This window comes from Diceros bicornis, chromosome 21 (genome assembly GCF_020826845.1).
Source record: "Diceros bicornis minor isolate mBicDic1 chromosome 21, mDicBic1.mat.cur, whole genome shotgun sequence".
Lineage (NCBI taxonomy): Eukaryota > Metazoa > Chordata > Mammalia > Perissodactyla > Rhinocerotidae > Diceros > Diceros bicornis.
The window spans coordinates 25722519-25738322 of record NC_080760.1 but is presented as its reverse complement, the minus strand read 5'-3'; the positions used below and the strand labels follow the sequence as shown (position 1 = coordinate 25738322).

General features: G+C 38.1%; 1 long non-coding RNA gene across 1 annotated transcript in view; it reads left to right on the top strand.

The window, feature by feature from the left end:
• The window catches only part of LOC131419548 (uncharacterized), a 49304-nt gene extending 44226 nt beyond the window's left edge, over positions 1-5078 (top strand). Inside the window, exon 3 of the long non-coding RNA XR_009223276.1 lies at positions 4815-5078. This is a non-coding gene — a long non-coding RNA (uncharacterized LOC131419548). The remainder of the gene's footprint in view (positions 1-4814) is intronic.
• The last annotated feature ends 10726 nt before the right edge of the window (positions 5079-15804 follow it).

Below are 15804 nucleotides of genomic sequence, written 5' to 3'. Positions count from 1 at the left end.
AGTTTTGGTGGAGTGGTGTGGGTGAAAGCCCTAGAGCATTTTAAGAGAGGACAAAGGAAAGCAATTAATTATTCTTTGCATGATTTTTGCTATAAAGGGGAGTAGGGAAACAGAGCTGCAGCTGGATGGTGGATTCGGGTCAAAAGAGGTTTTTTTTAATATTGAAAAAGTATGAGCACATTCATGTGCTTATTGGAATGATCCCAAAAAGAAGTAAAAAATGATGATGCAATAGAGAGAAGAGACAAATTCTGGAGTGTTGTCCTTGAGTGGTTGAGAGAAGATGAGACTAGTGGATAAGTAAAGGGAATATGCTTAGGTCATCAGTTGTGGCCAAAGGGAAGGCAGAATAAAGGGGTATGGCTGCAGGTTGAGGGATAGAAATGGTGGTGAGAGGGCATACAGTTGATGGGGGTTTTTCAGTGAAATAGCAAATAAGCATCAGTTGAGAGTGTGGAAGAAGGAGAAGTGTTAGAAGTTTTGGTAGACAGGACAAGGTATGGAATAGTGATCTAGGAGAAAGAGACTGGGAATTATTCTTTCCGATTTTTAATCTATCTTGGGTTATTATATGGCAGTTCAGGATATTTTTGTACTTCAGGTTGAGCTACATAAAATTTGTGCTTTATGGATGTTTATATTCAGGCATGGACTAATATAATCTAACCTCATTCAATGTAACAAACAGAGCCAGAGTGGATAAAACTCTATAAAATTTGTTAGGGATGTTATTGAATACTTTTTTTGCATTTTATAATGCCCCTCTATGAGACTAACAGGATAAAATTCTTCATAGTCCCAGACTGAGGAATAGTGCTTCTTTTATCATTGTTTTATGAATATTGCAAATCATATTATTGATTCTGTTCATTTCTTTTCTTTGGCTGTTAGGAAACTTAGAGTCAAATGTATGCTTCTTGTTTTTGTCTAGCACTTGTGAGTGGTGGGGTCACGTCTGCTCCTTCCATTATTAAAAATAACTGCACAAAAGGGGCCGGCCACATGTTGTAGTGGTTAAGTGCACGTGCTCTGCTGCTGGCCGCCTGGGGTCGGATCCCGGGCGCACACCGACGCACTGCTTGTCAGGCCATGCTGTGGCGGCGTCCCACATAAAGTGGAGGAAGATCGGCACAGATGTTAGCCCAGGGCCATTCTTCCTCGGCAAAAAGAGGAGGATTGGCATGGATGTTAGCTCAGGGCTAACCTTCCTCACATACACACAAAAAATAACGGCACAAATAACTAAATACATAGGAAGTGGATCATGCATGACTCAGTGATCCGATTCTGTGTACCTGATGACTAAAAGAAAAAGCAAAGTAAACACAAAGTAAACACCTCTCTTGCAGGAAATATGCATAACTTCTAACCTGTATTGTGGGTGCAAACCTCACTTTCTGCTTCACCTTGTTTATTCCATCATCCTATTTTCTTAAAACCAATTTGATTCCCCATTTAACTTTAATTTAATTTTACCATATTACATCGAGTGTGTTTTTTTAATAAATAATGAAATTAATTATTTTATTTTCAAATAGTTTGGTGAAGTTCCCAGAGATTTGCAAATGCTCTACCACGCTAACATAGAAAAAGCCATACTCTGTAGAGTTTTCGTTTCGTTTTGCAAATAGGATTCTTCAGGCTCTAGGTAAGCTTTTTTCTGTTTAGACAACCCTGAATGATAGCCTAATTGGAATTCACTTAAGCTAGGGAAGATCAAGTGACAGAAGAAATTGTTTGCTCCCAAACTATCCGTACTATTCTAACAGATAACCGCAAATAACAAGTCATCCGTCCTAACACAGAAGAACATTTCCCTTCACACCCGGCGATTAGTATGTGCTGTTAGCTGTACTCGATGTATGGCTCAGTGATCCAATTCTGTGTACCTGAAGTCTAGAAGAAAAAGCAAACTAACCAAAAAAAGGATGCACCTCTCCTGCAGGAAGTGTTCACAACTTCTAAAATACATTCTGAGTGCTCACCTCACTTCCTGCTTCATCTTATTTATTCCACCATCCTATTCTCTTAAAAGCAATTTGATCCCCCCTTTTAATTTTAATTTCATGTCACCATATGACCTCAGAGGTTCTCCATGAATAGGAAGGAATATTAGTACTTCTAGGTTTCTGTGGAGGGATCAAAGCTTAGGCAGAAGAATAGGAGAATCAGATGGAGCTGCCATATCACCTCATCTACACCAGTACGTCGGCCTTCATGATGGTGGTTTTTCTCATTCCTCTGGTGGCATTTATGTTTACACTGGAGAATGACTGACCCCTAAAAATTCATCTCTTAATCTTTCAAAGGCTTTGGTGTAGTGGAGGCAAAACTTGACCAGACTTCGAATAGCTTATAAAAATAACTGAAAGAGCCTATCCTCCCTAAAACCGGGAAATAAAATGTCACCACAACACCTTAAACCACAGTTAACACATCATATTGTTCAGTGCCCAGGAGCTAGAAATTATCCAAGTTACTTCCAACCCTCCTCTTTTCATGAAAATTGGTGATTTTGGGAGTGCAATAAAAGTAATTTTTCTCAGAGGAATACTTGATTCTCTTGTCATGCTGGAATGATCCATTGGAGAAACCCTGATTAGATCCAGCAGTAATGACTCCAACCCCATAAGAGGATTCAATTTGTCAATAAGCTGCTAAGGTTGGTGGAAAAGACCTGAATTGGGCTCTAACTTCAGGAAGTAGCAGTGTCCCTAGAGAAGGCTACATATAAACCTTCGTTCACACTTAGATGTTAACCTAGTGAGCAGATCATTCTCCCTAGAACCACCAGAATGCCCCTCTAGATAATTTCAAAGTATCATTTCTCAAGTTGTAGGAGAGAGATCACTAGGTATAAAATCAACTGTATTTTAAATGAGATTTTTAGATTCCCTGAGACACAGGGAGAAGTTAACTACCAATGAATTGCAGTTCTCAAGGATCTACACCGCCCAGACTCTCTCCCCACCCCTCACCCCCACCAGCACTTTGGGAATTGCAGAACCTTTCCCTTTCTATTTCTGTTTTTTTTTATTTTTTCTCAAAATGCTACTAGTGTGAAACTGATGGGGGGGTGTGGCTTTTCAGACAGATTAAATTTATGTGAAAGAGTGATAGTAGTGAGATAAGGATCACAGAAGACAGAAGAGTCTCAGAAAAAGAAAAATGAGAGGATAGAGTATCACCCTGGTCATCTTCATGAAATGAATGTTGAGAATGGGGAAAACGCACATAGAAGAAGAATGAAGAAAAAGACAAGAAAAAAGGAAAAACAGAGAACAAGAACCCCCAAGAGGGTAGGATAACTGCAGTCTTGTCTTCTTTCACAGTCCAAAAGCAGATCTTGTCAGAGGCGGGAAGCACCTATAATCCATGTCCCATGTCACCACACACCTTCCTTTCTCACCCCATTTTGGGGCAAAGCTATCTATTATTCAGCAGAATTAAACTAGCATGAGAACACCAGTCCCTAGTTTTCCTTGTAATTTTTTTTTTTTTTTTGTGCGGAGGATCGGCCCTGAACTAACATCTGCCAATCCTCCTCTTTTTGCTGAGGAAGACTGGCCCTGGGCTCACATCCGTGCCCATCTTCCTCCATTTTATATGGGACGCCGCCACAGCATGGCTTGCCAAGTGGTGTGTCGGTGCTTGCCCGGGATCTGAACTGGAGAACCCCAGGCTGCCACAGCGGAGCACACTCACTTAACTGCTTGCACCACTGGGCCGGCCCGTTTCCTTGTAATTTTTTAGTGTGCTCTTTTTTTTTCCAGCTTTTACCCAGAAAGTTAAATGTTTTAGCTCAACCTCTGGCATAAATTTTATCTGTGTCATGCCACTAGGCTGCAGAGTGTGGTTTGCCTGGGGAGAATTCTCTCAATAAATTAATATTTTGATAATATTCACCTCCCGTTTCACCAAAGTTCTTCTTAGGAACAAGGAATTGCCAACAGGAAGGTGTAGTCGCCATAATTTGAGAGCTAAAACTTGTTTTAGGGGAACTTCAAGAGTGAATATGTTTGTCAAGAGAATTAATGTCTGTCCTTAGAAGAAGACTTAAACTCATCAAGCATAGAGATTATAATAACAAAAACACAAATATAGCATTTACACGTGTCCGGTGCTGCTCTCAGCATTTTACATATATTGAGTAATTCAATCCTTACCACAATCCCATAAGACGAGTACTATTACAATCCCCAATTTAGCAAATGAGGAAACTATGACAAGCCCCAGATCCCACAACCTGTAGCTGGAATACCGAGGACTCACACCCAGGAAGCCTGGCTCTAAAGCTTGGGCTTTTAATTACTCTATTGTACTGAAATCAACATTTGTTGGATGAAGAAACAGGTGAATTAAAGAATGAAAGGATGGTTAAATTCAGTAGTTTTTTAGATATATTTCTTGATATGTATTTTGTTGAGCTAGCAGCATTTGTGTATGTGAGTTTTATTAATGTCTAGAGATCCAGAAAAACACAAAAACCTCTCTATACCTGTGTGAGTGGTGTATATGAGTATGTATGTGTGTGTGATTGTGTAATATTGGAAAGTTTGCATGCTAGAATTTTTGAGGTAATTTGAATTTGATAAAATTAATAATATCTTTCAAGGACTATTCTAGTAAATTGGAGCTAAAATTGGGCCTAGCAATCATATGACAACTTGGAAGAAAAATTGGGGCTAACAATTTAAGAACCTCTGGAAAGTAAACAGAGAATGTAGATTGAAAACAAATTCTTTTATTTTGGTAACTAATTGATAATTTTTGGAAATAAAATTCAGTACTTCTTTCTTTCTTATCTTTCTTAGGTCTGGCCAGAGAGAAAAGGAGGATATATAAGCTTGAAATGTATTGAGAGAGGATTATATATGATTCTGGTGAATTTCTGTCTTGTTAGAAGATTTCATCTGTGTATAGGGCTGCTCTACCAGAATTCATAGAATCATTTGCAGAAGGAATCTGATGGTACATGGCACTGGGCTCATAAATTTTTTTGGCCTGTATATAAGGCGGCACCACCATTGTGACAGGTATGTTTTTGACCAATAAAAGCGATGGATTTGATATTTTGGAAAGCTGAGAAATCAATAGGGCTCATTTATTTCTAATTAATAGTGCTTTCCAAGTTGAGAGGGGGTGGATTTTAAAAAAAATATGTGATGGGTGTGTTTACTTAAAACCCATTATCAATGTAGACCGGGATTGCTCCCTTACAGAGTAGCAAAAATTGGATATGATAGTATTCTCTGTTAAATCTCAATTTAGTCATCATGGACTGTGAACTTGGTAGGGTGGACATCTTGGGATATTTAACCCACATATTGCTGCTAAGCATCACCTTGTTAGTCTTTTGCTGGTGCAATCATTTGCATAGGACCCAGGAACATGATCTATCCCTGATGATTCCATCTTGTTAGATTTACCCTTGCTCCAACCTTTCTAGATTGTGACATTAGATAGATTGTTTTCTTTTCAGCTTTGTGTCATCTATAAATTTGACAAGCTTACCTTCTCCAAGTTATAGAGACATATATCAAATAAGAAAGAGCTAAGGACAGACCTTATAGTTCTTTGGCGATAGCAAGCAAAAGCCACAACCTATTAAGAAATTGAGGGCCCGGCCCCATGGCCAAGTTGTTAAACTTTCACGAGCTCCGCTTTGGCGGCCTGGGTTCAGGGGTTCAGATCCTGGGCCCAGACCTGCTCCACTCATCAGCCATGCTGCGGAGGCATCCCATATAAAAAATAGAGGCAAACTGGCACAGATGTTAGCCCAGGGGTGGTCTTCTTCAAGCAAAAAAGGAGGAAGATTGGCAACAGATGTTAGCTAAAGGTGAATCTTTCTCACACACACACACACAAAAGAAATTGATAAGCTAAACAACTGATTTTTGCACTGACCTAATCATCTTAAATATGGTGACTCTTTTGAATGCCAGCTAGGAGATTAATAAATTTTACAAAGGACATATTAGAGACGATCGAAGGCATTAAGATATGTTATATTTAAGTGAGATGAAAGCTTAGTATTTTGAAAGAAGATAAAACTTACTTCAAAATGAACATTAATACATCTAAAAGTACTGTATTGAACCGTCTTTGCAAATTATTGCATCCTTTGCAGTGTATATATAACAAAGAGCAAGTACTCCATAAACATTAGTTGACTGAGTAAAAATAATAAAATGAAAGCTACTCTCCGTGAAATCAGTTTATTAGTAAAATAGGCATTCTTTCAAATGTGCTTATGTGATTGCTTTATCGCGTAATGCTTTCACTTAAAAACTGCTCTTAATATGTCACTGTCATACAGACAATCTTTTAGTGGCTTTCTGTCCCCTTGCCTGGATTCTAAGGCCTTCTACAATTTGACTCCAACCTGCCTACCTAGCCTCCATGCCCACTAACCTGTTTCTTCTCTTATAATTAAGACAGTCTCTTCACTGTCCCCAAAACACACCACATACCCATTCTCGTTGCTTGGTCCAAGTTCTCCAGGCCTAAAGCTCTTCGTTTTCCTATAAATTCATCTAAATCTTGCCCATTCTTTAAGGCCTAGCTCAAATCCCACTCTCCCCCTAGCAAGTTTTCCTCTATACCTCCAGTCTTCATCTGTCTCCTTCTTTTCTGACATTATTCAGTTATTCATTCAATGACTATTTGGATGCTAAGTGCCCAGCATTGTGCCAGCATCAGGTATAAAGATACCTTCCCTGCTTTGTAGTCAGACTGTCTGGGTTTGAATTCTTACTGCACAATGTACTAGCTCTTTGACCTTGGGCAGTTTCTTAACCTCCTTCGCCTCTATTTCCTCCTTTTTGAAATGGAGTAATAATTCCTACCTCACTAGGTAATTGTTATTATTAAAGGAGATAATTACTTAAAGCTTTAAGACAGTGCTTTATTCAGCAAAATGTTTAATGAATGCTTGCTGTTCTTATATGAGACAGAACAATAAACAGGCAATTGCGATTGAGAGTAGAGTTGAGCACAGGATGCTGTGAAACCACAGGAGGGCCATGTAACCTAACCTTAGAGATCAGGACAGTCTTCCTGGAGGAAGTGATTCCTAAGCCGAGGCCTGAAGGATGAGTAAAACACATACACCACTCAACTGTACCACTCTTCAATTGCATGCTCAACTTTATATGTAACAGCGTACTATCATAAGTTTCCCAAGAATGTTTTTCATGGAATTGGAACTTATTCCTCATCCATAACACTGCACACACGATTCCTTCTCCAAACACAACCCACCCCCGACCCCATCTAGTGTTCCTGGGAAAATTTAAATACAAGATAGGTGCTTTCACGTGGAATTATGAATTAGCAATGTGATTAAAATACAGAATAAAATGTAACCTATCAAGTCAGTAATTTCACATTGAAACTGAAATTTCCCTGATGACTAAAACCCAATCTCATTGAATGACCACAGGTCATAGTCTCTTCTTGGATCATTTTTTATTTTTACCAGATCCTCAGTTATAGTCACTGATCTCCAGGCTTCTCAGTGCCCACAGGCAACTCTGTTATACAGAGCGTGTCCTCAACTATCTGCTCACCTACCCGAGTTATTTTAGAATCTGCTCATTATCACCTAACGTGGGAAAAAGATACAAACTACGTTTCCCCGTCTTTGGCATGTGCCGTCTTAGTTATTTTTCCTCCCTTCTTTCTTATCATATTGTTATATGTACTTTCCTGCTGCTGTTGTTTCATGTATCTCAATCTTGTCTCTGACCCTGTCTGCTTCCTCCCCTTGCTCGGATGGATTGTAAGCTAGTTGAGGACAGGGAGCATAAGGGCTGCTGTATCCACCGCCGCAGACTGGGTGAGCCCTGCTTAATTCCAGTGGGCGCCAGTATGCAGTATGAATGACCCCTGGAGCTGAGCAGTGTGGCAGCCCTGGGGCTCCATGAGAGAGTTCTTTTGTACTTTCCTAGTGTATCTAAGGTAGTCAATCAATAAATATTGGTTGTTTAATTGATTATTGATTGTTTGAAGGGACAAGCTCATGTTTTATGTTTCTATAATCAACAAGCATTTAAAATTTTCCATGAGCTTTTCATCTCTAGCATTTGATTATTTCTTTTCTAATAATCTATAATCCATTTTAAACAATCAGAATAAATCTTAGCCCAGTATTAAAACATTTAAACAAATATACTTGTTGAGGACCTAGATATTTATGTCAAGGTAAAATTTCTATTTTTAATTAATAAATGTATTTGTATCTGTCTCAGTAACAAATCCATTAGGTTAGATCAAATTTGGATATTAAGAGTACAAATTTATCAGATTTTTATTTTTATTTGTAACACCTCACAAAATATTCTTTGGGTATTTATAAAACAGTGATGGAGGCAAAACTCTTCTTTGAATGTATATCTCATTTAAAAATAAACAATTTAACCAGTATGTCTTGGACTAACACCAAAATGGATAATTCTGGAAGTAACAGCTACATGATAAAATGTTCTACTGCTTGGTGGTTTCTTCTTTTGGCTTATTTCATGATTTACACTGTTTTCTCCAAAACTGACTAAATGGAGGTTTTTCTCTGAGTTTCAAAGAGGAAGCAGAAGGGGGCCGGCCCCGTGGCTTAGTGGTTAAGTGAGCGTGCTCCGCTGCTGGCAGCCCGGGATGGCCTGGGTTCAGATCCCTGGCGTGCACGGACGCACCGCTTCTCTGGCCATTTTGAGGCTGCGTCCCACATACAGCAACTAGAAGGATGTGCAGCAAAACATACAACTATCTACTGGGGCTTTGGGGGAATAAATAAATAAATAAATAAAATTATACAAAGAGGAAGCAGAATGTAACAATCAAATAAAATTCAGAACTTAAACATTTTAACTAAGTGACCTCAGTTGGAGCTGACAGATCCACATTATAAAGGATGCTTGCTATAAATTATTTTATAAAAAAGCAAATGCCACAATGACCTTACATTTGGAATCAATTGAAATGCATAGGTGCTTTTAGGTCGACTTTTGAACTCCTCTGATTTGTGGCACAGATAAAAGTAAACGATGGACTAATTAATTTGTACACAGTTTCTTGGCAAGTTAACGAACATGGTAAAGTAAATAGTTGGCTATTTCATGCTATCTTAAGTGCGTTAAGCACTTTAAACTCTGTTCAAATCTGAGGGCCTGTCATTGGTGCTTGAGGAATGTTTTCAGCTTCTTGGCTTTCCTTGAGACTCATGTCCCACATCAGGGCCTCTTTGATTGTCCATCTCACTATAAACCTTGGATCTTGTTTGTGTCCCCTAACTTTGACTATTTGCAGGGCTGTAGCCTTGTCTTAAGTGCTGCTTCCTACAAGTTCATTTTAAATTTCCCGTTCTGATCAAGAGATCAGTTGGCTGTTTCTAGAGCTGCTCCACCCCAGACTGACTGCTGAGTGTGCATGTGTGCCCCTATACATCTAATTTTGTTTGTGTGCTTGTGTTTGCTGTCATGAATTGTAGAGAAAAGAATAGAACTAAGATATATCATCTGCTTCCTATATGTACTTCCTGTAAGGTATTTCCTTACCTTATTTTCTTTAAACTTCACAATTTATGAAGAGAAAGTATGCTTGACCAGTTAAAGCATGTGTAAGAAATATACATAAGGAAACAAATGAGACAGAAAGGCCATGTAAGGTAGTTAAGGTTACACAAATATAAAGGGGGGAGCCAGAATTTATACACAGGTCTCCATACTCCTTTTCTGAAAAGTGTTTCTCAAAGTCTTCTACTTACAGCACAATCTTCTCAGGCACTTGTTTAAAATGCACATTTATGGTTCTTACCTCTTCCACCCCCCCGCCTCACAGAAACCTAGGGATAGGTCCCAGAAATACTACCCTAGTGTGTCCAGAAAGTTCAAGAAATGATAGACTTTTAAGTGATCAAAAATTACTGGAATAAAGGATCTGAAAACTCAAATGACTTTTCCACTTGAAGTATAGTTTTATGGAAAGTGCCAGGCACCTGAAAATAAGAGTTTATAGTGACAAATGTCTTTTTAGGGATGATTATGGCTTTATGCAAAGTTGATGCCAATAAATCTTTTCTACAAAGCTCAACTCTCAGTCTAGGCTGGCAGTAAATCATTTTCCCTGGCACCACAATTCCGAAAGGAAAGCCAGTGAGGACAATATTACAAATGTTGCTTTCCTGGCACTAGCTATCTAAAGATTAGTTGCATTGGCATAACTTTTTTCTCATGACCTGTTTTTAAATTAAGAATAGAAAAATATAGTCATTCATCTATGTAGAAAATTATAAAGACTAGAAATGGGAAATAAACCCGAGTCTAAGACATCCAAAGGGAAATCAGCATTCTATGCATTAACTGAACAGTTTTTTTTTTTGATAAATAAACTGAAGGTATATCACATTAAGATTCAATGAGACACCAAAAGAAAAGAATGTTAATTTACTAAGAGGACCTTATCAACCTGCTAGTTAGCACTAATTTAGGTTATTAAGAATTTCTAAAGAATTTTTTTTCAAAGAGAGATAATCTGAATCTTCATTTTCTCACTATTTTACCTTAAATCTAGTTCTAAATAAGGCCTACTATTTTTTTTAAAAAGACTGCTATTGCCAGAATCTCAATATATGCTATGTTTCTGGAATAAATTCACCATTAAGGAAAGAGTACTTCTGCAAAGCCATTCAGTTTTCAAAAAAACACAAAAAATCTAGTTTGAAAACAGCTAGTAGCAAAGAAAGGCATCAGAATGCCAAGTAATAACTGACCAGAAGAGCATATAATATCAACAAGAAATAGAAAGAGGAAGGAAGCTGGTCCATTGCTTATAGAAAAGAAAGAATATGGTTGACTTCAAATGTTACTAATTTGAGGAGTAGAGAAGAGTCTGGTTTCAAGATTGATTCAGCCCATCTGAAAAAATCATGAAATGTGCATAATCACATCAGGTCTTGCATGAGTCAGGCATATGAATCTAAGAGGTAAAAGAGGTTTCTTGATTAATACTAATTGGAGCCAGAGAATGAATGATCTAATTTACAGGCTTCTCTAATCCTCTGATTATGGATACATAGGAATGAGTAAAAATATAATAATTTTTTTACTTTTCAACAAATAACCTTTCAAAACGTATAACAGGATAACTTTACCGCATCCTGACTGGCTGGAAGTGTATCAGAGGGAGAGGGGCAGGCATCCTTCTTTGGCTCATCTTGGAGGTTTGCTGACTGGGCTTATCCAGTCAGAATGGGAAGGGCAGCCGACAAGCTACCAAGGGCAGAACGCAATGGTTGATTTCGATTAAAGGCTTTATTCATGAAAGAGCTGATAACAAGGATGAAAACCCAAAGAGCCTGGATGCCTGCCTGGTCATACCAATTCTGCCACATACGCACAGAAACAACGAATGAGTCAAAGATGAGAACACAAGTCAAGTCTGTCAGCCTCCACAGCTCCTCGCACTCACCTGGGCACCTTGAATATTGACCATTATTCTAGCTCCTCTGTATTCTCTCTTTGGGGTAGCTTTCTGTGTTTCTGTTGATTGGATACTGCCTATCAGAGACACTCTGGAGAAGTAGGAGAAAAAGCAACTCCTGTAGCTTTTATTTTAAAAATATGAAGACTTTCTACAGTAAAGATTCTCTTTACAGAAGCAGTTTATAACCCCCACTATCACTAGGACAAGGCAGTGAGACTTTCCTTCCCCGTAAGCACCAATCTGCCTTTTTAGTACTTCGTTTCACCTTCAGTGCCACTAGCGATGCTCCTTTTAAGGTAATTTTCTCTGAAGAAGATGCTAGAGAAGTGGGACATCATGGGATCTTCCACAGGACCTGATCATGTAGGGATGATGTTCTCTGGCCCTGCTGGCCATTGTTGTCAAAACTCAACACAGGACTACAACATCCCAAGCAGGAAACCACACTTGTCAAAGGACCAGCCACTAATGATTAATCCCGATTTGCTCTTGGCACCACAAGATTCCTCTTCTGGTCTTGTTTTGTGTTCAGGACAGCCCAGAGGAGCCTGATCTTTTCTGTGGAAAATCTACTGATTGCATTTTCTTCAAGGCTCGTTGGTAACTGATGAATCTCCTTTCCTTCATTCAGGAGATTGTTCTTCATCACTAAGAAGTTTCCTGCTGAACTAATGTGCCCACGTTAATATTTTAATATTTAGACCCAGTACCTGCTCATTAGGTTTACCATCTTGAAAATTAGATTTTATAATTTTTACTCAGTAAATTATGACTCATGAATCCTAAGCAAAACTGACAAAAAGTCTGCAATTGATCAAACTCATCTTTTGGAATGACCCACACTTTCAGCTTTTTAAAAAATTTTACTGATCTAATACTGATTTTCAAAAATGAAGTTATCTAGTATATATCATTGACATTTTTCAGCTTACTCAATAATATTTGAAGCATTTACTTTTATGACTATCCATTCTGATGACAATTCAGTACGGTTGCCCTGATGCTATATCAATTCTTAAATTGGAATCAGTCATAATAAATCATGATAAATATTGTCTGTGATTGATTAATTTGAATATTTGCTTATATTTAGTGTGAATTTGAATGAAAATATGCTCATAAAAAGGTAAAAGATAACAATTAGAAATGTTTATGAATATATACATGAAAATCAATACTACCATTTTTCATGAAAAAAATAAATACATAAAATATATTTTAATGCCTTTAAGCATGGCCTTTAGTACTGTGCTGAGTACTAGCAGTGTGTCCCCAGACTCTTTTAAATCCTCAATTTTTCTCATCTGGAAAATAGGAGAAAATAGTACCATTTGCTAGTGTTTGTGGGGATTAGATAACATTTGTAAAGCAGTTAGAACAGTGCCCAACAATGATATAATGATAACAATAATTGGTGGTTATTGCACATTATGTTGATACCTACATTTTTGTTTTTCAAAGTAGATAATCTCAAAAAATTTTTGTTGCACTATTGGAACTTGTGAAAAGCCAAATTGTTAATTCAGAGCAAAATCTCTTCCTCGGGTTAGTTTGAGTTGAGGAATATTATAACCTGGGAACTAAGAGACCTAATCAAAGTAAGTTTGTGGGAAAAATAATTAAACTACTTAACATAGAATCAAACTTCAAACTTATCATGCCCCTAATCGAACCCGGCTTCTCCAAATTCTTACTTCATACTTGCTCCGTTCATGGTTTTCCATTTTAGTCTACGGTATTTTCATCCTGTCACGTGCTCAGACTAAAAACTTCAGAGTTATCCTTGACCCCTCTTTATTCTTTCAGATACTGCATCCAATCCATCTACAAATCCTGATGGCTGTCCCTTCAAAATATGTGATTATTTATCTCCACATCCTCTGCTATTCCACTCTGGTTTAATCTGAAACATAAAAAAAATCAAATCTCATTTTGATTTTCATTTCCATTAATATAAATCAATATTAAAATATCTATTACTACTTTTTCTAGTTTCTATTTTATATTTTGAGCATAACCTTCAAAAACCTCTATAGATATCTCAAAATAAAGAATACTAATCTTTTTGTGGAATAGCCTCTGCTCTTTGTAAGTAATGCAGTTAAAAATATGACAAAACTTTTACTCAAACAAATCATAAATCATAGCATAAAAATGTAGTAATTGTAAACCTCTAAATTATTATTTAATGATCAGTATTATCAATGCAAGCTGTATTGCTTTAAACTAGCATTTCTTCTATCATTAGCTGTGGAATGACTCTTTATTTTGTTAGCATCATTTATTTTTTTTTCATTGCTTGCTTTTCTTCTGTTGGGGGATTATTAGAAACATGAAAATAAGCCAAAGAGGAGGAAGAAGACATGTGTTACTTGGCCTTTCACACTAATCTTCACTAACCCATGTTTTCATGAGCACCAGATTCACCAAGTTTTCAAAGAGGAACAGCAAGTTTTTGATGAGGAAGGAAGTTTGGATTTAATTTTCACTTTGAGACACATGGATACTATTCCCTGAAAAAACATTAGCACTCTGAAGATGTTCAAGCACTCTTTCTCCAGAAGCTACCAATAGTCTCAACCACATGTGAGGCTCTGGTGGCTCTGAGGGCTGTCAAAGCAAAGATGTTAGAAACCAGCTGCCTCCTTCATTCATCCTTTGAGATTAGAGAAAGGTGTGGGTGGACTTGCCTGCCACCAAATCCTTAGAGCAGCAACTTGCACACAGAATTTTCTCATACAGAAAAATTGTTGAAATGATATGGGGAAAAAAAAAACAGCAGTAATAAGAAAGAAAATTGGTTTTGCAGTTTATGGAACACTTTCCGTGTAACCAGGACTATTTTCATCACATCTCATGTATTATTTCATTTCATCTCTAGAATATAAACAAGCAGACAATTGTGGGTCATCCCCAGAGGAATGGCTCCAAGTAGAGTTATGAAGAACATCCTAAGTCTTCAGGGCCGTTCAAAACCAGCTCACAGACAAATATTTAAAATGGTTGAGGTAGGAGCTTCATAAGCACAGTGAATTACGTATAGGAAATCCTTCATTGATATATCATAGCAGTCCATTGAATAAACAGTGAGTCCAAGACACTCTATAGGTATGACCCAGCAGTAGCAATAATCTTGTCCTTAGTATCGCTAAAGTTGTTTCTTATATCCTTAAGTATTTACCATGCATCAGAAATTTCAGATGTGCTGGATTGTTTGCAGAATTCCTGTATTATTTAACATTCGTCCTTCTTTTCTTACATATGTATTTTGATTTTTTTGTATATGTGTGAGGAAGATCAGCCCTGAGCTAACATCCATGCCAATCCTCCTCTTTTTGCTGAGGAAGACTGGCCCTGAGCTAACATCCATGCCCATCTTCCTCCACTTTATATGTGACACCGCCACAGCATGGCCTGACAAGTGGTGCCTCGGTGTGCGCGCAGGAGCCGAACCCAGGCCGCCATCAGCAAAGCGCGCGCACTTAACCACTATGCCATAGGGCTGGCCCCTGTATTTTGATTTTTTTTTTTTTTTTTTTTTTTTTTTTTTTTTTTGTGAGGAGATCAGCCCTGTGCTAACATCCGCCAATCCTCCTCTTTTTTTGCTGAGGAAGACGGCCCTGGGCTAACATCTGTGCCCATCTTCCTCCACTTTATATGGGACGCCGCCACAGCATGGCTTGCCAAGCAGTGCGTCGGTGCGCGCCCGGGATCCGAACCAGCGAACCCCGGGCCGCCGCAGCGGAGCGCGCGCACTTAACCGCTTGCGCCACCGGGCCGGCCCCTGTATTTTGATTTTTTTAATCAAGAAAAAAGTTTTTCTGGGTAACTCTTCCTCCGCTATCATGACTAACATTTTACTATTTCTTCCCCTACAACTGGGACAATGACTGATGTACCAGCAGATGCTTCTAACTTGGAATGTCTTATATTCTTTCCAGGGAAGGAAAAAGTTTAAACTTAAGTAACTGCTCTTTATCACTAGATCAGGTAGTGGAACAAAAATATCACCCCTTACAAAGTATTTCTTCCTCTTCTTTCCTTCTTTATTCCACAAAATTTCTCAGTTCAGTCTTTGAGGAGGTATCTCCTAACAGAGAGTTCAGACAGTGGCTGTTGCCCAATCATTCTTCCTAAGATCTAAGTAGACTAAACCACAAACTTGAACCTAAATAAGAAATCTAAAGTGTAAGCATGATATACTGTGTTGGACATTTCCTGATTCTGGCAGCCTTTTATCACCTTCTTTTGGTTCTAGCACCTCGATTATGTTTCAGGTAATCACCAATCACCCCTCTAAGCAGCTCATATGTGTCAGAGAAGCAT